Source organism: Protopterus annectens, chromosome 2.part1, assembly GCF_019279795.1.
Source record: "Protopterus annectens isolate FY-2018-M chromosome 2.part1, PAN1.0, whole genome shotgun sequence".
Classification (NCBI taxonomy): Eukaryota; Metazoa; Chordata; order Ceratodontiformes; family Protopteridae; genus Protopterus; species Protopterus annectens.
Window position 1 is genome coordinate 342,777,975 of NC_056729.1, and position 25,001 is coordinate 342,802,975.

General features: G+C 36.8%; 1 protein-coding gene across 1 annotated transcript in view; it reads left to right on the forward strand.

Moving 5' to 3' along the window:
- Positions 1–25,001, forward strand: part of LGI2 (leucine rich repeat LGI family member 2) — a 478,725-nt gene that overhangs the window by 422,487 nt on the left and 31,237 nt on the right. The gene's annotated exons all lie outside the window — the stretch shown is intronic.

The window sequence follows — 25,001 nt, forward strand, 5'->3', positions numbered from 1 at the left end:
AAAAAATATATATTTTTTAAGGGTGCTCTTCTTTAAGAATGCCATTTGCGTCAAGTTGCACAGACAGAATAGGTGTTTGTGACCTGTTTTCATCTTCTCCGTCTGTGTGACTGATGGTTTATGCCATCTTCCGAGCCCACGCGGAATTTGAATTCCAAAAGACATTTGGACTACATATGAATGTACAAGTGAGAGGTAGGTGTGTGTGTGTGTGTGTGTGTGTGTGTGTGTGTGTGTGTGTGTGTGTGTGTGTGTGTGTGTGTGTGTGTTTTTAAGTGTTTAAGAGGTGTGTGTATGTGTAAGAAATAGGTAGGTAGAGGTGTGTGGATGTAAGAAGTAGGCAGGTAGGTAGGGGTGTGTATGCGTGTATGCTAGAAGTAGGTTGGTAAAGGTAGGGGTGTGTGTGTGTGTGTGTGTGTGTGTGTGTGTGTGTGTGTGTGTGTGTGTGTGTGTGTGCATGTGTAAGAGCGAGGTAGGGGTCTGGGTGTGTGTATGTGTGTTTGTGTGTAAGTAAGAGGGAGGTAGGAGTGTGAGTAAGGGGGGTTCATACCTCGCAACATACCTCTCAACTGTACAGATTTTTGCAGAATGTCTAGATTTTTGCCTCATATTTTTGGTCAGTTTTTCATAAAATTTTGGTTTTCCGGCAAATTAATGCCAAATCATTAAAGACTGAAGTTAGATAATAATGACATAAATTTGACTTTCAGACTTCATACCCTTCAGAAAATTTGTGCTAATCAAAACCAGTTATTCTATCAACTTTCTAACTTTATAAGAGCAATGCTTAAAAACTGCCCCTGCTTTTGGGCCTTTGTCCCACTTTTATTTATGCCTTTGTCCAGAGTTTTTGCTGTGAGAGGTTGAGAAGTATGCCTTGCAATCATCCAGATTTTTTTGCTCATATTTTCGGTTTGTTTCTCATAAAATTGTGTTTTTCTGACAAATCATTGAGGACTAAAGTCAGAAAATAATGGCGGACATTTGAGGTTTAGACTTCATAGCTTTCAGAAAATGCATACTAATACAAAACTCATTGTTCTATTCACTTTCTAAGGAGGTAGGGGGGTGTATGTGTGTATCATACCTCTCAACTGTACAGATTTTTGCCTTATGTTTTTGGTTTGTTCCTAATTAAATTTTTGTTTTTGACAAATAAGTGGGATGAGGTAAGGATTAAAGTTACTAAATAATGACAGGCAGTTGAGTTTCAGACTTCATATCCTTCAGAAAATGCATTCTAACACTAATCCTGTTATTCTAGCAACTTTCTAAATGTGTCCCTAGTTTGAGGCATTTGTGGGTGCATGTGGGTAAGTATATATAAGAGGGAGGTAGCATACCCCTCAGCAGTCCAGGTTTTTGCAGAATGTACAGATTTTTGCCCCATATTCCTCCTAAAAAGGATTGAAGCTGCTAAATAATGACAGACATTTGAGTTTTAGGCATCATATCCTTTAGAAAAATACATTCTAAGACAAACCTGTTATTCTAGCAATTTTCTAAGTTCATGAGAGAAATATTTATAATCTGTCCCTATTTATTTTAGGTTTTGTCCAGATTTTTTGCACTAAGAGGTTGAGGTGTGTGTGTATGAGAGAGAGAAATGCTATAATTATAGTTAGCAGGTAGAATTTATTTTCAAGTGTATTTTCAAGGAATTGTGGGCCTCAAGGGAAGAGACGTTTACTGCTGCTCATGCTAAGTCTGCTTAAAATGTACAGCTTTTATGTTCAGCAAATGGTATCACTATTGTGGTATAGAATTTTAAAGCAGTGTTAGTAGCACAGCAGGTAACATACTTGCATCTTGATGCAGAGGGCTATATGGTCCACTCCCACAGCATGTAGATTTGTATTTTAAGGGAGTGGGGTGCTGCAGACCTTAGTATGGCCTCCATTGGATGAGGTGCCTAGTAACTATGAACCTGTTTTTCAGCTTGCCACCCATTCCTTATTGCAATATAGCAGCTTACCATTTTTTTAATGTAACACATGCAATTTATTCTTCAAGGGCAGCAGACACTGAATTTGTAGATGAAACGCTGAAATATAAATTTGTTTTCTAGCAACAACCTCTTCATTAGTTTCAGATCTCTTTAATGTAGAATTATTCAGATGATGTTTACTTCTGCACATACCTCTCAACCTGCAAACATCAAAAATCTGGAAAAAGGCCCTAGGATTTTGTTTTGGTGACTTGCAGTATGTGGGTTTTGTGGAAAAAGTAGGGCATTTAATGGTAGGCAATATTCTAATCTTAGCAAAAGAATATTACAGTTTGCTAGGAGCTCCAAAAGTTATTCTCCATGGCCTACTGTTCAGTGGCATAGCTTGAATTTGTGATGAACATCCATGCGTTTGAGTGAACTGACAATCATCCCTCAAATTCCTCCAGAAGGCAGTAGTCAGTCAACCTGTCAGGGACATTGGGAATGCTTTCTGGAGAAAGGACCTCCTATGCTGCTGCAGATGAGAAGTCAGCTGGGGTCTTATGAATCAGAATGACTTGGAACCCTTCCAACCCCTCTGACTACTACTGTACGATCACTAAGGGGGGTTTAGATCATACTCCACTGGCAGACAACACCTTGCTTTTCTGCAACTTTGGAAACTTGGTTATGCAATAAACAGCCCCACAATGTGGACATGTCAGAGACATGGATGAAAGATGACTTCTGTCTGTCATTCTTATACAGTTAACAATCTAGGAAAAGGAAGACAAGTGGTGGTAGGTCACTGCTTCTACTGAAAAACCACATATCTCTTGACACTGCTCATGTCTACAAAGCAAATATAATAAACAACAGAAATTTTAATTGGATTCTGTTATTTGTTGATTGGAGGATGTACTCATTTTTTTTAAAGCACTAGTGTATATATGACCCCTTTCTTCACTATCAAGCACATGTAATACATTCAAATAAATGTTATCAATTGTTTTCTCCAAAAATACTGTTACAGTAGGTGACTGCATCGTTAATGCCATAAGATCAGATGCCAATAAACTAAACAGAGTGTTACATTAGTTCAGTATTGAGCAATTAGTAAATGTCCCTCGTAAACTAAATCCACAAACATGGAAAGCCTCTACCCTAAATCTTCTTATAAACAACTTCAAACACAGGTGCATGGACATCAAAGTCCTCCCCATTAGCCTGAGTAATCACTGCTCTGTCTTGTCCTGTCCTCAGGGTCCTTCAGAATAATAAACCTCCTCCTCAAATTGTTACAGGTAGACCATTCCAACAACATAAATTAGCTGTCCTTGATGCACATCTGGATGGTGTAGACTGGTCCCCTTATTTTGCTTTGTCAGGTCTCTCCTTTGCTCTTTTATTTTTCATAGTCACCATGAACATTACAAGATTACTTCTTCTCCCTCACATGCAGAAGGATCAGTGCTCAACTGTGCTCCTAGATTAATGCAGATGTTAAAAATATGATAAACAGAGACAATGCATGGAAAGTCTGGAAGCACAGCCCACTTAAATTTAGTTACACCACAGTTACCTTACACACAGACTACAAACTTAGGTAGCCTCTAATAACACTAAATCTCTATACTTAAGAGAAAAACAAGTTACATTCTCTAGTACACCTAAATATTTCTAGAAAGAAATAAAGTGGCTGACAGTACATATTACAAATCACACTGTCTACCAATGAAACACTGTGTGATCAACAATACATCTTTGCAGAAGACTATAGGGTCTTCATAATCTCTAAAATACAAAAAAATATATATGTTTCTTTCCTTTTTTACTACCACACATGGCTTAGCAAGTTATACTGTTCTCACAGTACACATTGGCTGAATATTGCAAGACTTTCCATTTTTCCAAAACTGCTGTCAGAAACAACAAAGCTCTATTAAGAAGCCTAAACTCATGTGCCAACAAAGCTCTGTTAAAACTACATTTGTTTGCCAAGTTCCATAAGCTTCATCCCACTTTAACTAGAAATGCAGTTGAAAAAATTGCTAAGCCCTTTACTCACATTTCAACTTGTCTCTCTCATGTAGAATTGTACCATCTGCCTTCAAACACTCCATAATAATTCCATGCCCAAAATTACCCTCTCACACTGAATTTATGGATTTCTGACCTATTTGCGATTTGTGCCCTCATCGCAAAAATATTTAAAAAAAAACTGTTTTACAAGCAGTTATTTGAGCATATAAATAAACATGGCCTACTTTCAAACTGGCAACTTGGCTATAAAGTAACATAAATGAAGTGTTAGCGTATGCATACACATGCAAGTACAATCAAGGAAAATGCAAGCTATTACACAAATACAATGAAAATGCCGTTAAGTGAAACGCAAAGCATATTTTTTCTGGGAATGCTGTGGCTGTAAAATTGGCTGTTAAAATTTAAGTAAAAAGGTTCCTACAAAAATCTAAGTAAAAAGGTTCCTGCAGCTGCACAGTTTGTCTTTCCGGGAATGCTGGTTATTCTGGCTGGCTGTTGCTTCTAAGTGCACAGTTAAAGTAAAGACTGCACAGTTCGATTCGAGCCAAGCAGTAACTGCGGAATTCAAATGCTGTGTTCCTGCAGCTGGCTGGCCGTTGCTTCTAAGCGCATTCCCGGCCCCCATTAAAGTAAAAGACTGCACAGTTCAAGCAGTGACCATGGAATTCAAATGCTGCTTTAAGCAGCTGGGGAACTGCTGCACAGTTCGAGCAGTAACCACAGCATTCAAATGCTGCTTTAAGCAAATGGGGAACTGCACGCACGCAAGCTGTGGCCCAGAAAGTGAATCCCTCAATTCCGACAGGCTGGCAGGCTATTTGTGGAGCTGACATCATCGTGCACGCCTCTGCACATGATGAAATAAGCTGAGAAACAAAAACATTTAAAAAAAAGCCTGGAAATTTGGAAATTAAGGGGTGCCACTCAAAAATCGTGGCACCCCATTATTTGGACCTCAAAATTAAGAAATTCAGTATGGTTAAGAGGTATGCTTCTGCAGAGATTGTGCATATTGACTGATACTGGTGGATTGTAATGACAGACGTTTGAGTGGCCAGTAGCCTTTTATGGTTGAAATGTTTTGAGTTGGGCAGTTTGTCATAATTGGTTCATGAGTTTTATTTTCATTGCTTACTGGCAAAATGTTAAAAACTATAAATTTAAAACACACTCAAGTGGTGCTGTATTATACAAGGGATATAATTTAGTTATTATATATTATAATAGATTCACCTTCCTGATTGTGTTAAAGAACTTTTGCATGGTACTAAAAATGTGTGCAAGGGTCCTGTGATTTGAAAACAGCCCAAAGGTAAACTTAACCCACCACTGGCCAGATGCATTTTATTTGAATGTGGGTTTCAAAGGTAGAGAAGTTTTAATGCCAAGTCTGTTTTCATTGTAAGACTATTGCTTTGTTTAGTAAATGTCTATCAGTGTTTGTGCTATAAAATTTGAAATAAAATTTATAAATTAAATCCAAATATCTGTAATCATTGTAGAAGTAAAGCATAAAACAGTATGCACGCTGAGGTTTTTAAACTGTGTTTATGGCAAGTGGGGAGAAATAGCCAAGTAATGGGACACTGAAATGGCTGCGTGGGGTTAGGGGGGTTGAGGGGGGCTGAATGGGGGGAGCCCTGGGTTTGCACCCTCCTGCAAAAAATCCTGCAGGCTCACCTGATGATAGGGTACTTACTTTCCTCACATTGCTTGGAGGTGATGTGTCATGTATTTCCTTTACTTTGGATCTGTTAACAATTCCTTGCCTGAAAATATGAAACTAAAGAATGAAAAGTAATCTTTTGCTAGAGTCATAGTTCTCATTAACATTTACCTAGTCTCTTTGCTTCTGCTAAGTACTCTTTCCAGTGTACCATACAGTTCAATTTCTGTCCTGCCAAATATGATCATGTATTCAGTGTAGCTTTTCACATTCATTATTCTTTCAATGGCATAGTGTAGTTGTTGTTCTTCTTTCGCCATTTCCCAGTTAGGGGTCACCACAGCGGAACTCCGGTCCGCTAATGATTGGCAGTAGATTTTTACGGGTGCTGAGGTGCCAGCTCGATGCCCAACCTTCAACGAAGGCACACCCATTCTACGCATGTCTTTCGAACACCACTCGACTGTGGGGAGGACATGCAGACTCCACACAGAAGGCGCTCCAGCCGAGAATTGAATGGGAGAACCTCTTGCTGTGAGGCAACAGTGCTACCACTGCACCACCACGGCTTTCAATGACATAGTGTAGTATGTGCTGGAATATTTCTCTTGCAAAGTTATTTACAGACATTAGTCTGCTCTACCCTACAAGCTTTACATGACTCAAAGTAACACCGTTTGTAGTAGCCTGATCTCAAGAGTTTATTATATATCTTTAACCCATTATTTTCAAATTCACTGATATCTTCTACTGCTGGAGTCATGTATTTATCATTCTCCATATGGCAAATAACAGGAAAGAACAGACCAGGATCCACACAGCAGATAGATTTAGCGCTTTCGTCTTTAATAAAAACTTCATCAGAATAACAAATAAATTACAGCTGACCCTATATATACACCCTCTCACAATTAACATAATTAACATAATAGATTAGTGATGTCACAGTACAATTTAACCTAAAGAAACACAAATTGATGTTCCATAATGGAGTGCACAATACATAACTAACTACATATATTAAAATTATATATTTCTAAACATCTATACACAAACTACATCATATAATATTAATAAATGAAATTATATATAGCCTTCTGCTTTTAATCTAAGAATAGAGCTAATAGATGTGTTACTATTTAAACCTAGTTTTTGTGTTGCATTAGTTCTCAGCTGCGACGTGAGTTCTCTAGACTCCAAATAATCATTTAGGGGTCCACCTCTATCCCCCGATGTGACTTGTTCAATAACAGAAAACTTGAAACTATGTCCTTCATGATTTTTTACGTGGACAGCCAGGACATTCTTAATGTCTTGTTTTTTAATATCATAAAAATGCTGCTATACTCTACTTCTAAGGGCATTGATCGTTTTGTCTATATCGAAACAGGGGCATTGGGTACACATTGCTAAATAAACAACTGCCTTACTACTACAGGAAAATTTCTTTTTATATACAAATTTCCCATAGTTAGGTATATAAATTTCACTACCTTCAACTATATGTTGGCATTGTAAACAAAACCCACATTTGTACATACCTCTATTGCCAGAACAGGCCTCCTGTGATCTTTCTATCATATTTTTAAAAGTTGTGTCCTTTTTGTACACAATATTGGGCACCATTCCCACTATATCTAGATAATCTTTACTGGTAGTAAATAAATTCCAGTTATGATGAATTTTTGTCTAATACCTGTAAATTGTTTATTATATTTGAAAATAGCAGCTCTACTAAAAGCTTTGGCCTCAATTCTGGCTTCCCCTTCATGAGGGGCATCAAAGCCTTTACCTAATAATGGGAACAAATGTCCATTTTCTCTCTTAGTGACTACCTCCTGTAATATATTATCCACAAAGTCTGAGGGGTAGCCCTTTCTTACTAACATACCTGTGAGAATATGGATTTGATCTAGAAAATCACAGTACTTTGACACCATCCTTGCCAGTCTAACCCCCTGCCCTTTTACCAATGACCTTTTCTGATGTAAAGGATGGAAACTACTAAAATGCAGAAGTGTATTAGAGTATGTGGGTTTCCTAAAGATGGTAGTTTCAAAACAGTTATCCAATTTATTTTTACTGATGGTAATATCTAAGTAGTCAATCCTGTCATGGGAAATGATATATGAGAATTCAAGGAAATCTCTACTTTCCTTAGTAAAAGAAAGGAATTCTTTAAGTACATCCTTGCTGTTGTTCCATAGGATCACTATGTCATCCAAATAGCACCCATAGTAATTCCAATACTTTGCAAAGGGACTAGTAAAGATAAATTCCATTCCCCAATATGCTAAAACAATGTCAACAAAAATAGGGGCACAAATGGCCCCCATAGCTACTCCTTTACATTGTTTGAATAACTATTCTTCAAAGACAATAATGTTAGTGTCTAAAATTAATTCCATGAGACTCCTAATAGTAAGAATACGGTCATGTGGTAAATCAGTATGTTGACAAAGAAATAAATAAAACCATTCGATACCAGTGCTGTGTGGAATTACAGAAAACAAGTATTTTACATCTATTGTTACAAAAAACAAACCTTCATTATACATATTCTATTTAATCTTCCTTAATAGATCCCATGAATCCTTCACTATCCAGTTCCAATTTGAGAGAATATTTTTAAATGTGCATCTACAAATTTGGCAATAAAGTATGTTTTAGATGCTTTTGCATCAACTATAGGTCTAAGGGGGGGGGGGGTGTGGCGGCTATATCCTTATGTAATTTTGGTATACCAAACATTGTTGGAATTTTTGGACATTTCACTTCCATAAAGGACTATTCGTCTAAAGTAATTTGTCTGTTTAAAAAAAGTTATTCTAATAATATGTCAACTTTTCTATATAAAATATTTTTCTCATTTAAGCTGACCTGACAATATGTGTCAGAATGTAGGATACCAAACATCTTATTAATATATGAATTACTGTTCATAATAGCCAACCCACCCCCCTTATCTAGTTTCATAATTCTTATTGCATTGTTACTACACAAGTTCTGTACTAATTCCATCTCATGTCTACTCAAATTATTCTCTACTTGTGCTGTACCATCCTTGTCTTTAAACAACTTTCTAATATCATATTCACACATTTTCTCAAATGTCTGCACTACAGGGCAAAGGGGAAGGTTAAATAAGCTGGGTTTTTTACATACATCTATGTTGTTAATATTAGGAACTCCTTCTTTAAAACAAAACTGAAAATTCAGTTTTCTTGTATACAGCTTCAAGTCAATCAAAACATCATCCAAGACTGCATTCTTACTTGGAACAAAGGACAAACCTTTGTCAAATACATCGGCTATATCTTTATTAAAAATGATGTCACTATAATTATAGATCTTAAAATCACCACTTTTGTTACATAAAATCTGAACAGAAACCTCATCTAAACTACTGTTAAAAAAAACACTAATTTCTTCTAATACATTTTCCCTCTCCCCCTGTAGTTGTAGTTGTATTGTCTCATTCCCCCTGTCTGATTCTTTAGTCATTCGGACCTCCTCAGAGGGGGGAATTCTAAAGGGTCAATATTAAACTCACACTCCTCATCCAGTTGATAATTGTCACAACCTACATCCTTTTCGGGGCTATTAATATGGCTATATTTATTAAATTTATTTTGACTTGTGGGAGGGGGTGGGTATGTTCTCTGTTGGGCATAGTCTCTTTCATCCCTTTTAAGTTTCCCCTCTTTCTTATGTTTAACACTTTTAAAAATATTATCATATTGTGTTTGTTTAAATTCGAACAGTAACTCTGACTTTATACAATTGTTAATACATTTAATTTTATCAGACAAACTTACCATTTTTCTATCGTTGTCTTTAATAAGACAGTCCAAGAGTTCACATCCTTGTCTATTAAAACGCTTCTCCATATGGCGCTATTTGCTTCCTGCTCTCCTCCTACCTAAATATATTTTTATCTCTTGTGGTTTCTTTAGCTTTGAAGGGTTATAGTTGTGACGCATAGTGTCAGTTCTGTCACTTTTCAATACTGTTCATTTTCTTTAACATTTCTAATTTTCTTATTTTCTTTTTCAAATGGAAAAGTATTTTCTTGTATGATTGTGGTACTGGGTCAAATCGACCTTTGTCCAGTTTAACTTGGTATTTATTTCATTTTTCCATGCTTTGAAATAAATCACTGAACTAATTTAATATGCTGTCAGATTTGTCACTCTTGTTTGTGTTAATGCATGTGTTACTTAGTATTTTATTACTCCTTGTGACTTTGCAATTGGATAGCCAGTTAAGTAAGACCCTGTTCCTTCTACTATATGGAAAATCACTTTACTTCTTTACTTTGGCATCTGCCTCAAAGCAACCTTATATGGGTAATGTCACCTCTGAATTGTAAGTACATATCTTTTCACTTGCCTTGTGTACCACTCTAACTTTATAAATATTTCAATAATCATTATAATCACTGCGACAACAGAGTGTATTAGTATTCTCCCTTCACTGTTCATTATTTTTACATTTACTTAAACTTTGCATCATTATTTGGCTGATCGTTTGTGTACAGACATATGTGCATAACTATGTACAACTTTCACACTGTTACTATTGCCATTTATTAAATATATCAGTAATCATTATACTCCCTATGGCAACACAGTCTATTAATGTTCTCTCTCCACTGTTCATTACCCTTACCTTTACTTTAGCTTTGGGTCATTAACTGTTCAGTTTGTGTTCAGACATATGCATTCAGCTTTCTCACTGTTATTCAAATTTCTTTAGATACATTCAGTATATTTGACTATACATGTATATATATATATATATATATATATATATATATATATATATATATATATATATACACGTGTGTGTGTGTGTGTGTGTGTGTAATAGTAATATACCCAACATCTACCTGCAAAACATCAACATAAAAACATCAAAAATGCCAGTGTTGACACACCACCACACAGGTACTGAGAAACCGCATTGGCACATACAAAATTTAAAATAAAAAACTTTTTTTTTTTGTAGTGGGAAAACCCCCCTGTCCTCCCCACACACTGCTAATTATATGCACTAACTCCAAGATCGCACAAATACAGTGTAAGGGCATATTCCACCAACTCCAGGATTTGGGTGATCTCAGACACCTATCAACCAGCTGCTTAATTGATCCTAAACAGTTGATTAAACTGCTGTAGAGCAAACACACAACCTTTTGCAAGGAACCTACATATATGTGTATATATATATATATATATATATATATATATATATATATATATATATATATATATAGGTTCATAGGTTCATAGGTAGATACTAGGCTATCTGCCCTAGGGCATTTATAAGCGTAGCCAGAGTGTATTTGGCTTCTGCCTCCCTATTAGATTAGCCTACTGTGCCTCTGTAAAGTAGGTCACAGAAGGTACCCTTTAAGATTAGTTTCTCTTTACACATACACACACACATACATATATATATATATATATATGTGTGTGTGTGTGTGTGTGTAAAGAGAGAGGGAGTAAGAGAGTCTCAATGTGTCTTTTTGCCTCTTGTAGTTTACATTTGTCTCTGTTTTGCTGAAATGTTTATATACTCTGGCAAAATAATTTAACTTCTGCATTTTGCAAATACCTTTCCTTTAGCTGGGTAGTGACATATATGTAGAAACTGGCCTCCACATATTTGCAGATTGATCCGTTGCTTATATGCTCATAGGTAGTTACTAGGCATATGGTCCAAGAGACCAGTAAGGTGACTAGTCCAGTTTCCTAACTGTCTTACAGCTGGTTAAGTATCTTACTTGGAGTCACACATTAGGCAAATGGAGGCTGAGGAAATCAAACCCTGGAGTACAGGAAGCATTTTGTTAAAAGCTCATGGCCATAATTTCCTGTACAAACTGCTAGACAGTTTGCTACATTCATTTTATTTTGTTTTTGTTTACTGGGTTTATCTGACTGCATTTCAAAAACCCCTTTTCAGTGGAGGCCTGGGGGGATAAGCTCCAACATATTAAAAACATTTTTAAACATTTAAAGACATTCAGTAACATACATGATCAGACATTGAGTATCAGTTACACATACATTTGCTAATTACATTTCATTCATATGAAATACAGACAACTATTGCAGTATAAAAAACACTTGTGTATAAGTAGATGGAGAACATTGAGAATATGAAGAGGTGTATTGGTGGGTTTGTCAAAGAGATAATAGACTGGGTGATTAGTGCTTAGAAATTCAAATAAATGGAGGTGAGGGAAGGAAGTAGGTGGGGCAGAAAATGTGAATATTGCAGTTAGGAGGTGGGATATAAAGCAGGTTCAGAGACAGTTATATATATGGCTATCATAAGGTTTATACTGGAAGTGTAAAGGGGGTCAGCAGTACCACAAAACTATGTATACGGCTGAGTGATACTAGCAGTACTATTCAGGTGTTGATGAAGGTTGGTTATGGGACATAGGATTCTGAATGAAGAGAATAGTTTGATGAAAGGGCAAGCTAAAGATAACAGTGGCATTTTTTCTGGATATGAACAGGAGCAGATACACTGATTTGAAATATGTTTTATTCATGTTTTGAATGAGTCTGCATTTTGAATGGATTTCAGTGGTTGTGGAATGTGGTTCTGTGGTTTAGCAACACTATTTGAATATAGGGAAGTACCTGCAGTATTAGATGATTTGGTTATAATGATTAGTGTTTATTCTCTAGAGTTTAAACATCTTTTATAGAAGTAGTGTTGTATTAAGTTGTTAAGGGCTGGGAAATTTTCTGACTTACTCTGTGTATTGTGGTTAGCTGAGAGAGAAAGAGATAGGTGATGTGGTAGTTTTTATTTTTATTTATTTATTTATTTAACATTTGTTTACCATGAAAGTCTGACTTGGAACAAAGCCAATTTTCAACGGAGGCCCAGGGAGAAATGCTCCAGACGCATGTCTTTGTAATGTGGGAGGAAACCGGAGAACCCGGAGAAAACCCACACGAATGCAGGGTGGACATGCAGACTCCACACAGAAGGTACTCCAGCGGAGAATCGAACCAGAGAGCCTCTTGCTATGAGATGACAATGCTACCACTGCACCACTGTACCATCAAACCAGTTTAATTATTTGAGGGCTAGATAGTGCGTTCTGTTATTATAGTTTGCCTCAAAATTGGCTATTGTATTATAACATTCCCCAAGTTTGGACTGTTATGAAACTTGAAGGCTAGTGTAGACCGGGGCTGCATAGAAGAAAGATGACAGGAAAAAAGTAGAGGCTATGTGTTGTGTTAAAGTGCAATAAATAAAAATAAATAAATAACAAATAGTTTATCTTTTTTGTTTTGAGTCAAAGATAACACTTTAGGATGTGCAAAGTACTCTTTTATTTTATACCAGCAGTGCTGGGAGACTGCCTACTCAAATCTTTAGATCAGTCTGTCCAAGTAGAAGAAACATACAGTTTATATACTATTTTTTATTACTTGCATGCATACAGAATTCTGACGTTTCATATTAGTTAACAAATCAATGAATTTAAAAATATTATATGCCCTCATGATTTTTGCTTAGAGCTTTATGTGAACATTTGACAATTAGGCCTTTCCAAAGCGTAGACCATTTGGATTTAGGAATCTGCCCTCTGACTTTTTACCATTCAGTACCGCCATACATTATTTATACAGACATCTTTGCAACAACTTTTCCAGCAGCCTATGGAGGCCAGAACTTACAAAAGATTTTTTGGCACAATGTTTTTATTTCTTTCTTTATTAATGCTTGAACTAGGTTTTTCAAAACCTAGTAAATATTTTCTAACTCTTTTAGCACTTACTTTTTTGTCAGTATACTATAATGTGACATTAAAGAGACTGCAGTTGTAAAACACTTGAAATGTAAAACTACAATTTAGGGGAACTGTGATTCTGCATCACATTTGATTTTTAACATAAACATATTATACACATTTTATTTAGCTCATACACATTTTATTTAACTTGTATGTGAAGAAAACTGGAAGTTAATATATATATTTTGTGAAGAATAATTATGAGACAGTACATTTTTTTATTAACAGTTGTCTGGCTATGTCAATGAGGTAGGTTTTTATTCTGTGTAATGTAACCTCGTATGATACATGGTGGTCGAATTTCAAGTTGTCATCTATGATAGCACCCAGTAGTTTTGTGTGGTTTACCTGTTCTGTCATAGTAGTGTTGGTAAAGATGATAGTGAATAGTATTGTTTTAGTAGAGATGCATTTTGGAGTAAAGATCAGTATTTTTTTTTAGAGTTTAGAAGCAGTTGTGAATTATTTACCCATGTTGTAATTGATAAGAAGGATTGTTATGAAAGGTCTTGGAGTTTAGTGAGAGAGATTTAACAGAACAAATTAGGGTGGAGTCTGAGTCATCAGTGTATTGAACTAGAGTAGCATTCTTGTAACAATGTAGAGGTCATTGATGAATATATTGAAAGTATGAGGTGTAGTATAGATCCTGATGAGACACCAATACTTATTCTCAAAAAGGTGGCAAATTAATTTATCCATTTCACTGCTTTTGCTCTGTTTGATAGGTAGCCATGGAGCCATTGCAGTGAAGTGTCTGTGAGCCCTAAGAAAGAGAGTTTATGTAAGAGTTTCTGGTAGGAGATGGTATCAGAAGCTTTTGATAAGTGTTGGAAGATGGTGGAGGCTAGGCTTCCAGGATGTCTGTGGGTGCTGACAGTATTAACAAAAATTCAGCAAAGCAGTAGTTGTGCTGTGATAAGGGCAGAATCCAAACTGGGTTGAAGACAGAAGCTGGTTATCTATTAGATAGTTGAGAAGTTACATAGGAATATGTTTTTTAAATATTTTTTGATAAGGGAAGTAAAATGGCATTTGGGCTATAGTCTGACAAATCTGTGTTGATTCCACCCTTGTGTAGTGGAATAATGAATTATTTTGTCCATAGGGAGGGGACTTTATTTTCAGACATGGATCGATTTATCAGAACTGAAACTGGATATGCAATAGTCTCAGCTGCTGTTTAAGATATTCACTGGGCAGATTGTCAGATGCATTTGTAGTAGGCTTCACTTTTTGAGTTTTTTTTTTTGCTGGTATCTGTGGCTACTAGTTGGAAGGGGAAACACTAAAGGGATTTATTTGATTGAGTTGGGACAACAAAAGCTTGCTCAGTTGTCTGGCTGGGTAATGACTGTACTGTCAGTATTTAGTGGGTATGCTATCATTTTGTTTCTCTGTATTTGTTGTAGGCTGTCCTGGATTTAACAGTTTATTAAGTGAGGTCCAGAACAATTTTGGATTATTAGTTTTATATGTTTTGATTATGTTTTAAGTTTTATATGTTTTGATTGATTGAGTAACAGGTATTCTTATATTTGGTGATAACTTGTTTTATTGGGTCTCTTTGTCTTTTTATTTTTTGTAGATCCATGCTTTGGGTCTTTTCTTAATGAGCTGTTAACTTGCTGAGGACAGCCATGGGCCAGAGTTGCTATTGACTCTTTTTATTCTGAGGGGGCTAGTGTGTTTAGAGCACCTAGGAAGAGTTTATTGAAGTCAAAGCATGATCTATGGGGAGAGTCTTTTGTGACTCTCAGTGAAGGAGATGTAGTGTAGTAATAAAAGTATTTGAGTGTAGATTTTAATTTTTGGGGATATAAAGTAAATTAAGATAAAACAAAATTTATAAAGTTAAACTATGCACCCAAATATGAATTGGTTTGCAATACCCATACTTTTAGGTTCATGATAAGATGAAGCATTTAGGTGCATGGATTAAAAATGATTCAGTCAAGGTCAAAAATAATTCTGTTATAGCAGCTAAGGATGTATGGAATAAACTAAATAGAAGGTAACACAAAAGTTAAGAAACTGGAAGTTCTGTACAAGTAGTGAGAATGTTTTAGTCCTTTTAGTTTTATCTAAAGGTCAGATATATTTTTATCATCCAAAAGAGAAGGTGTGGATAGTGATTATTGACGAGTTGAAAGAATTTATTTGGGAGGAAAATAGGGGAAGAGTTAAGTGGAATAAGTTGATTCTTTACAAACAACAAGGTGGTTTAGGGGTTACCCAATTTGAATGTAGGTAATGCAGTGGGCTAATGCAGTGGTTTCTTCTGTCAAGGGTGCATGGTTTTAATTCCCTTTAACTATCACATTGCAACACACCCCTGAAAATTTAGAGATGCAGGAAACTATATAGGCAATGAACTGGGATTCGATCACCATGGGTTCACTATTGTAAGAAAGAAAGTTCTTTTTTAATTGCACAACTTATTACTAAGGGTATGGCGTCCAGGTCCAGGAATGTGATCATTCCACTGTTTTCTGCATTCATAGGGCCAGTTATAAAGTATAGTGCTCCCTTTGGTACGTACCTTCCCAAATATCTGACACAACTTGAATGCCCACAATGCATTCTTACTAAGAAAATCAAGGGCTTAAATTATGATAACTGTGTGGACCATCTTAAACCCTTGTTCTCCTTCTCTGTGTTGCATAGGCTAATGAGATGCAATATCTGGCTTGTGTACAGAGTCTCAGCAATCATTTCCTGTCAGACCTGCACATTTGCAAGTCCAGTGGAGGCATAGACACCCACACCGGAGATCTAATTTTTTTTGCAGTATAAATAGAACATGTTTGAGGGATACACATATATCACAGAGAATACCATTTATTAGAATCCTCTTCCTCTCCACACAAACCAAAGTGTTTCTCTTACACTATTCAAATGAAATCTGGATGAATACATGGGTAACCACAAATTCACCCCTGGTTTTGCACCCTTGTATCCTCATGGATAGGGGTAACATGCAAATGTTGTGCTCATCTCTGGGTTATTTGTATTTAAAATATAACCGCTAAAAACTTCATGGGAATGTATGGCTAGGCTTCTAAAGATTTTCATGGATCAATAGCCTAGTAATTACCTGTAAACCTAAGAACCTAAGGAATACTTTAAAGCTACACAGTTAAGTCATATGCATTTTTTGGCTTTCCCCTTTATCATCCTATGGCACCATACCCTAGTGCTCCACTCCCATTGCCTGGTCTACCTCCTGCCTCATTGTACCTCCTGACTTTCTCCAAATGGCAAGTGTCAGGAAAGGAGATACTGCAAGCCCAGCTGTCTGGAATTCTGTAAGTAATTATATGTCATTTGTGAACATCAACATGATTCATATAAGATGTCTGCATTACAAATGTGTTAGAGCTGTATGTCATATATGATGGTTTGTACAGATGTGTGCTGAAGAGGTATTTTAAGTGCTGTTTGAAATGTATCCACAGTGTACCCTACTGGAATAGAACAGAATGTACATACACTATTGTAACTGTTTAAATGTGTATATTTTAACTGGGGAAAATGGAATACAGGAGGTTAACTTAAAAAACTTCAGAAAAAGATAGCTGAAATTAAATTACTTTATGGATAGACCATAAAAAAGATGTTGTCTTTCAGTTTCAGTGCAGCAAGGAGACACAGTGTCTAAAACTAAGGAGCTTTCTGTATTGTCTTGGAAGTGTTTTACTGTTTTATGACTTCCACCATTTGCCAAAGATCTGATGAAAAGCCTTTGTCTATGTATGTTCAAAGGTGGATCCTAAATACTGCTAGCTTTCAGCAGTGGGGGGTTTTACCTGAGATGGAGTCAGATGACAAGAAATTATGTCATTCTGCAAGCTATCCCAGCAGTAATATTTGAGATATTAATTTAATAACTCTGTGAGAGAGAGAGCATTCTGTAGTCTGTCTTGGACCTGACCAGAAGACCCATTCATCACACACTTGCCTTGCTCTGCAAGTAAGTTAACTATGGTATAGTAATTCTCTTAGATACAGTCAGGAATATAGCAAAGCTTACTTTAGATGTTTTTTCTTTAATTATTTGAGAATGTTCTGCAATTTCATTTTAAATATTTCCTGTGATTTTGAACTCTGCTGTCACTGTAAATATATACTGAGTATTTTTTGTTCTTTTAATATTTATTATTAAATATATTTAAACCTTTCATTGTGGCTGATCTGTCTAGAGATATTTAAGTTCTGAGAGTACTTGCATATTTATTTTGCAACAATGTGGGTCACTTCTAATAACCTTACTCTTGGTCAAATTACCATTTGTATTAATACTACCATTACACAGTAAGATTAGACACCCTTTGTTAAGAGCCTTAAAGTAGCTGATAAGGAATGAATGGTGGCAGTGATAACTACATTATAGTCTGGGCAACAGTGGGCTAGTAAACATGTGCCAGCCTTTCCCAGGTGTGTGTGTGTGTGTGTGTGTGTGTGTGTGTGTGTGTGTGTGTGTGTGTGTGTGTGTGTGTGTGTGTGTGTGTTTGTATATAAATAAAATCTCAAAGAGTGAATCTATCAGCTACTTGTGCAGGGACATGAAGCACTGGTTGAACAGGGAGAGTGCTGGAGGTCTTGGTTTGGTCACTCAGCTGAGATATCAACTCTATAGCTGTGCCACTGGGGAGTCTTATTGGGGATCTGGATAAAAGAGGGGGAAACCAGCCCTGAACTAACTGTGGTCTCTGTGTGCTGTAAAGGAAAATTGCACTTGATGCAGAGAGCTACACCCGGAAATACTGTGTGGGTACCTGTCATCCTCGCAATGTATGTCCCCCACTGATGCCAATGTTGAGGATTGAGGATCCTTGATTACTGGTCCAGTGGTGGGTCATCACAGTAGGTGCCAGTGTGGATATTAAGGACATCCTGGGGGGGGGGTCTGCCCATCATAGCTCCACTTGGGGAGGGGGGCATTTATGCCTTATCCCTTTTCCCCCCTTCTCGTGGTCCATTGGTGTCATCATGAGGACAGGCTTGTGATGGGGATGTGCTGACATATTGTCCTGCTTACACAACAGCCAGCTCAGTCAAAATCCCTACCCTAATTTCTGCTTAGACTACACCCCCCTCTCACATGCCCTTTGCCTCCACCACAGATTGGTATATGAGAATGTCTGGACCACCCTTCTGCCTAGGATGGGAACACACATCTCTTCCTGTACCAGTCTGTCAGTTACCGAATATGCTAATCAAACCTGGGTCAGCCTGGTCATAGTTGGGGCTTTATCCCTCTCTGCTACCAGAGAGGCTCAAGACACATATAAATAATTCATGCAGAAGGTTATAAATCAAAATGGAAAAAGATTATGATAGAAGAGATGGGTTAGTTCAAGAGTTAAACAGAAAATAGACTTTTGGATGAAAGTCCTTAAGGGGAATAGCAGCAACCATACAGAATATTGTACTCATAAAGTATTCTAAGAACTCAGCTAGTGTAGGAATGGTGAAAGATTTTACTAACAGGGATGTTTGTAAGCAGGGTTATAGAAAATAGACAAGAAGGGGCTTGAAGTTACTTGAGGAAATTAGCACGGGAACCATGGTAATGGGAGCAAATCATTCAGGCTGGAAAGATAATAAAGTAGGTTGAGGCTAGGAAGGAGTTTTGACTGCAGGTTAGAGATTGCCCTCCCTATAAGGGAGTGATAGAGTATAAGCAAAGAGAAAGGAACAGAGGAATGCTAAGTAAAAGACCAGTTCTGGTAGAATTTTAGTTGAGTCTAGAACAGGGGATGCTGTTAAAAGGGAAAAGTAGTAGAACATGTAAAATATTGCATGATAACTCCAAGAGTCAGTTGATAGAGACTGGAAAAGGGAATGTAAAGGCAATTTACAAAGGAACAATCAGAAGAAATTTCTAGGGACTCCAAGTATGCTGCAGAGTCCAGAAAGTGTAGGATTTTTGCATGAAGTGTTTGCATAGGTATCTTTATACCCAATTAGACTTTATTTTATTTATTTATTTATTTATTTTTATTTTACATTTGGCCTGGGGAGAAAAGCTCCAAGACAAAATACAGAGAAATAATGTTTAAGGTTACAATAAAGTTAACATTGAAGAATACTAAAATACATTTTACAACACATTGGTTAAAACTATTTACAAAATATAGAACACGATATTCACATAAAGTCTATCATAACAGTTTCCTGGTTAACAGTTCTGCTTACATATGCAATAAAGAACATAAACTCAATTAGGGAGAGTAGAGGGAGTAGCAGAGGTGGTAGGTTGGAAGTAGACTTCAGAGGATTTTTCCTCAGGTGGATAGCAAATGTTGGTGATGTAATGGGAAAGAGAGTTAATTACGAACATGTTTTGGGGGAATGTAAAGAATTGGCAGTTAAAAAAAATACTCTCCAGAGTACTGTGACAGAAATGTTGGGGAACAAAAATGGTAGTAACTAAGGAAATTATTCTTTTGAGTTGAGATATAGGAGCAGAATTAACCACACATTAAGGTCTTATTAAGTTTAGTGCTACTGGCTAACAAAAGAGCAATTGCTGGAAAATAGAAATCACAATGTATACTAGTTAAAAATATTTTGAATATTGTTAATGAGATAAAAGAACTGGATGTGGGATTTTTAGAAAAGGGAATGAGCGCATTTCGTAAAAATAAATGAAATTTGTAGGAATAATACATGCAGAATAGTACTCAGAAGGAGAAAGAGTGAGTTTTACAGGAAAACAAAACTGAGCAATTTAAATAATGATAGTGTGATTAAAGTCATTGAAAGGAACGTGTATATGTACTGCAGGATGATAATAACAGAAGCCCTTATTACAGTTTGTTTTCCTTTCTATTAATGTATGTAAGCTCATGTTACAAATGAAAAAGTGATGATTTAATAATAATAATGTATTTCGGCTTTTCCCAGTTAAGGGTTGCCACAGTAGATCACCAGTCCGCAGATTGATTGGCAGTGGATTTTTACGGTGCCGAGTTGCCAGCCCAATGCCCAACCTTCACAGAAGGCACACCCACATGCACACACACCTACCTGCACGCCTTTAAAGATCACTCAGCCACAGGGAAGACATGCAGATTCTGCACAGAAGGAACTCCAGCTGAGAATTTAACAAAAGAACCTTTTGCTGTGAGGCGACGACGCTAACCGCTGCACCAATGTCATGCCTTAGGGAACAAGACTTAGAAAAGCTGCTTTTTGGGCAGCCATAAGGCTGCGTAGGAAGAACAGTTGAAACTTTAAACTTTTATATATAGCCCTACTTAAAGTATTTCTTCCTGGAGGTTCCATAACTTCTGTTACCCCCCCCCCCTCCCAAAAAAGATGCTGAAACTAAACTGCAACAATTCTTTTCAAACAAACCCTCTGCTGACATGAATATCACACAGTTGGACAAAGAATCCTTAATTCACTTGCCGTCCCATTTGCATAAAGTATTGTAGCCATTTCCTATATTCCGGAAGAGGTTGATAGACAAGCAGAGGGTGACATTTGCATCAGATGGATTGGCCAGAGAGAAAGTTTCATCTGCTTTGCTGCTAGGATTTTTTTTCTAAATGGCTACATTTCTAGTGGATTATAAACTTTATGGATATTTCTTAGGCTTGTTGATCTTATTTGATATTGTGGTTAATAACAGCTTTTTACAAGTCTCATTCAGCAGTGTTTAGATTTATAGGTCTTTTTTCTAGGAATTGTAGCAACACTTTTTTTTCAGTTCATTCTTTAACTTTTAGAAGACATTACCATTTTGACTTTGGATCATCTCCACTGTAAAAGATCATGCATTTCATGTACAGAATCTTAAAAGGGTTAAGCAATGATTTCATTAAATGTAAATTGTTCTGATAGTTCATTGATTAAGATTCCTATTACTAGCATTAGAAGTGTACTAACTTCATTAACATTGTTTTCTCAGTGACTTTACTAGATGGAGTGAACTTGACTATTTCATTTTAATATGCTTTTTGGTTATAACATGTTGATGTAGGGGAGTATGTTTGCTATTCTAGTTCCAGTTATGGCTTGCTGAGCATTCTGCCTTTGTAGATATAATTTTCAGTATTGAATTTACATATGTTTTTGACACATTAATGATTTAACTGTTTTCATATTATTTATTGTTGCAGTTCCATTTATTTTGGAGATTTCTGGCTATAGGAAAGCAAGTAATCTTGTAGGGTACAAGTTTCATGGTAGCCATTTGTTCTCATAATCTGTGGGATGATGTTAATAACACAATATCTGTTTACAATAATCAGGTTCTGGCTATTATGACTTTATTCCAATATGGCTAGTTTTACACTGATGTCCTGGGATATCAGTGGGCTTGTGGACCTTGCCAAATAAGTAGAAATTGTTGCTTTCATTCAGAGATACAAGCCCAATCTGCCATTACTCCAGGAATCCCATTTAACAAATCTTGACAAATTTTCCTTGATTAAGCATAATTACATCATAAGTTCATTGGTTAGTGCTAGGCTAGCTGCCCTTGCAGGCCACTTTAATCCTAGACAGTTTTCCTTTTTGTGGTCAAAATGATCTGTCCCATTTGGTTATAGATTGACCTTACCCATCCCATTGTCAATAATTATATATAACCTCTAATGAGAACATTTGTTATCACACCATAGATAATTTGAGGGGACCCACGCATGGGATAAAGCATTTAGGTGTTCTGTTAGTAGTACAAGAGGGCAGTCCTGGGATAAATGTTCTGTTTCCCATCCATAGATCTAACTTGTACTTGAAAATGGACAGGGATGAATGTTATTTTATGTGAATGGGGAGTCTGTTCCATAGCAGTGATATCCTCTGTAAAATATACCTCTCCCTCCAAACCATTTTGTTGATGTTCCAGAAGAGATTTAGATGTCTAGGCAGAGTATTTCTGATGCCATTTCACTCACTGATGTGCAGTAAATCCATCAGTAATGAGTCACACACATCAGTCATAGTTGCCTTTTCTTCATAGCCACAGAGGAGGCATATGGGGGTAGTTACGCCTATTTGCAGGGGCACTCCCTTTCAGATGTTAGTGTAAAAGGGGGATGAGGAGGGTAGGAATGTCTTGCTCAAGGGCTTACTGAAGGGACATTTAATCACAATTATTAATGTATGCATCCTTCCTGGGATTGGTGCTTTGAATGTGGTGTAGTCAGTAAGGGAATGGATATTATTTCAGGAGGAGCTTTGCTATGGAGAGAAGACTGGAGCACCGCTGTTACTTCTAGAGAAGTATATTCTCACATGGACCAGCAGTGCTCTCTCATTTCAGTAGGTTAATTAATGAGTATCTTATGATGTTTGGGATGGTTGATATTCATAATTCTTTAAGATGTCAGACTCCATATATATACTTAATACTCCTCTCCCTTTAAGTCATTCTCAAGAATTGATAATTTAATAATTACAAAAGAGCATAGATATTTAGTTGATAACTTGGAAACTTTTCCAGTCTTCTTATCTAACCATTCCCCAGTAAAACTTAGGTTCCAGTGTTCTAAGGAAGTAGTTCAAAGGCACTGGAGAATAGACCTGTTTTTTTCTGTAATGGATAGGCCTTTTCATCTGGATTGCACATGAAAATTGGCATGGGTTATTTCATATCCCTTCAGATCAGATCCTTTGGAAATGGGATGCTTTTAAAAGCATACTGGCAACCCACTTAGTCCTGTTCAGGAACGTGTCTTTGCAAGACTGAGAATATGTCAAGGTCATCTTCTGGCTGAAGTAGGCTATCTGCCAGATTATGGGCAGTGAACTTGAAGTTCAAGGTATAAGGGGAAGAATAGACATCCTCTTGCTGTGCAAGGTTAACCAGGCCAAACAGCTGTTAGAATTCATGGCTTTGAAACTATAGCAGTCCCTCAAAAATATGTAGCTTTGCAGCCAAGAATGCAGGGCTCTGAGTGGCAAGTTACGCAAATTAATGACCCAGTTACTGTGACCTTCTACACTGTTCCCTTTATGGTGCTGGAGGCCTTTGTGAAGATTTTTTTTTCTTCTAAACTTTATAGTAATGGCAGTGGTAATTCTTTGCTCAAAGAAAACAAAAGAGCTTATTTAACCTTGGCAGATGTTCCATGACTGAACATTTTATAGACGTGGGCACTGTCAGTTCCTATTGTGGCAGATGAAGTAATCAAACAAAGGATAAATACCCTAGGTTTAGATAGGATAAACCTAGAAATTTATATCTGAGGTGAACAAACATTTATTAAGAATTTTGCTTGTTTATCTGATTATATCCTGGGGTCTGGACACTCTTCCCCCCACCTAAAAGGATGCAGTTTTAGTGATCGTTACTTTCTTGTGTGTCTTTCGGCTTTTCCCGGTTAGGGGTCACCACAGCGGAACTCCAGTCCACTAATGATTGACAGTAGATTTTCACGAATGCTAAGGTGCCAGCTCCATGTTCAATCTTCAGCGAAGGCACGCCCATTTACGCATGTCTTTTGAACGCCCACCCAACAGCGGGGAGGACATGCAGACTCCACACAGAAGGCACTCCCTGCACTCCAGCCAAGAATCGAATGGGAGAACTCTTGCTGTGAGGCAACAATGCTACCGCTGCACCACCACGGAAGTCAGGTAAAAAAAAACTTTTGTTAATTGGTTGCTACGGGGCCTATTTCTATTCTAAAGTATGATTATAAACTGTTTACTGTGACCTTAGCATATGGACTGAAAATTTATCTTTGGAGGAATTCATCCAGATCAGAGCAAGTTTTGTTAGAAGTAGATCAACTTTTGGCAGTTTGCTTAAAACAGCTCTGTTATTGAGGACATCTCTATAAGCAGAAACCCATGGTTTTTTATTAGCATTGACACAGAGAAGGCATTTGAATGAGTTGACGGCAAATACTTTTTTTAAACTTTAGGTTATGCAGGTTTCCCCCAAACTATCGTGACGATATTAAGCTGTACAAGGGCTCAGAGTCTGGGATCAAAACTGGCATTAGATACCCCCTCACTTCACTCAGGCTGGAGAGATGTACTAGAGGATACATGCTTTCTTCATCTGGAGCCCTTAGTTGCAAGGTAGTAGGCATCCCCTTAAAATCGTGTTTACTATGTACCAGGTAAAAGATATAAAATATCCCTCTTGTATTTCGCAGCTGTCTGTTGTATGTTTGCAGTTTACAATAAAAAGAATATGTACTTGTATGTTATTAAACTTGCTTAAAGTTCACTTTTATGGCTGCTGGTTTCAGAGATAAATGCAATGATTGAATTAAAAATAAGAAAACAAAATGTTCACATTAAAAACAACTGTTTTTTTTTTCCTCCATTACATGTTAATACTATTGTTTCAGAGGATTTTTTTTACTTTTATGAACCAGTTGGATAACACAGAATACCATAAGTAGTCACTGTAGAGACAACTCTTTTTTAATAGAATGAATAATACAAGAGACCATGCTTCATTACAAAAGCAGAATTTATTTAACAAAGGCACTGTAAAGCACTGCATCTGCTTGCACCAATAGCCAAACCCCGACTGTGAAAGAAAGCTGAATACT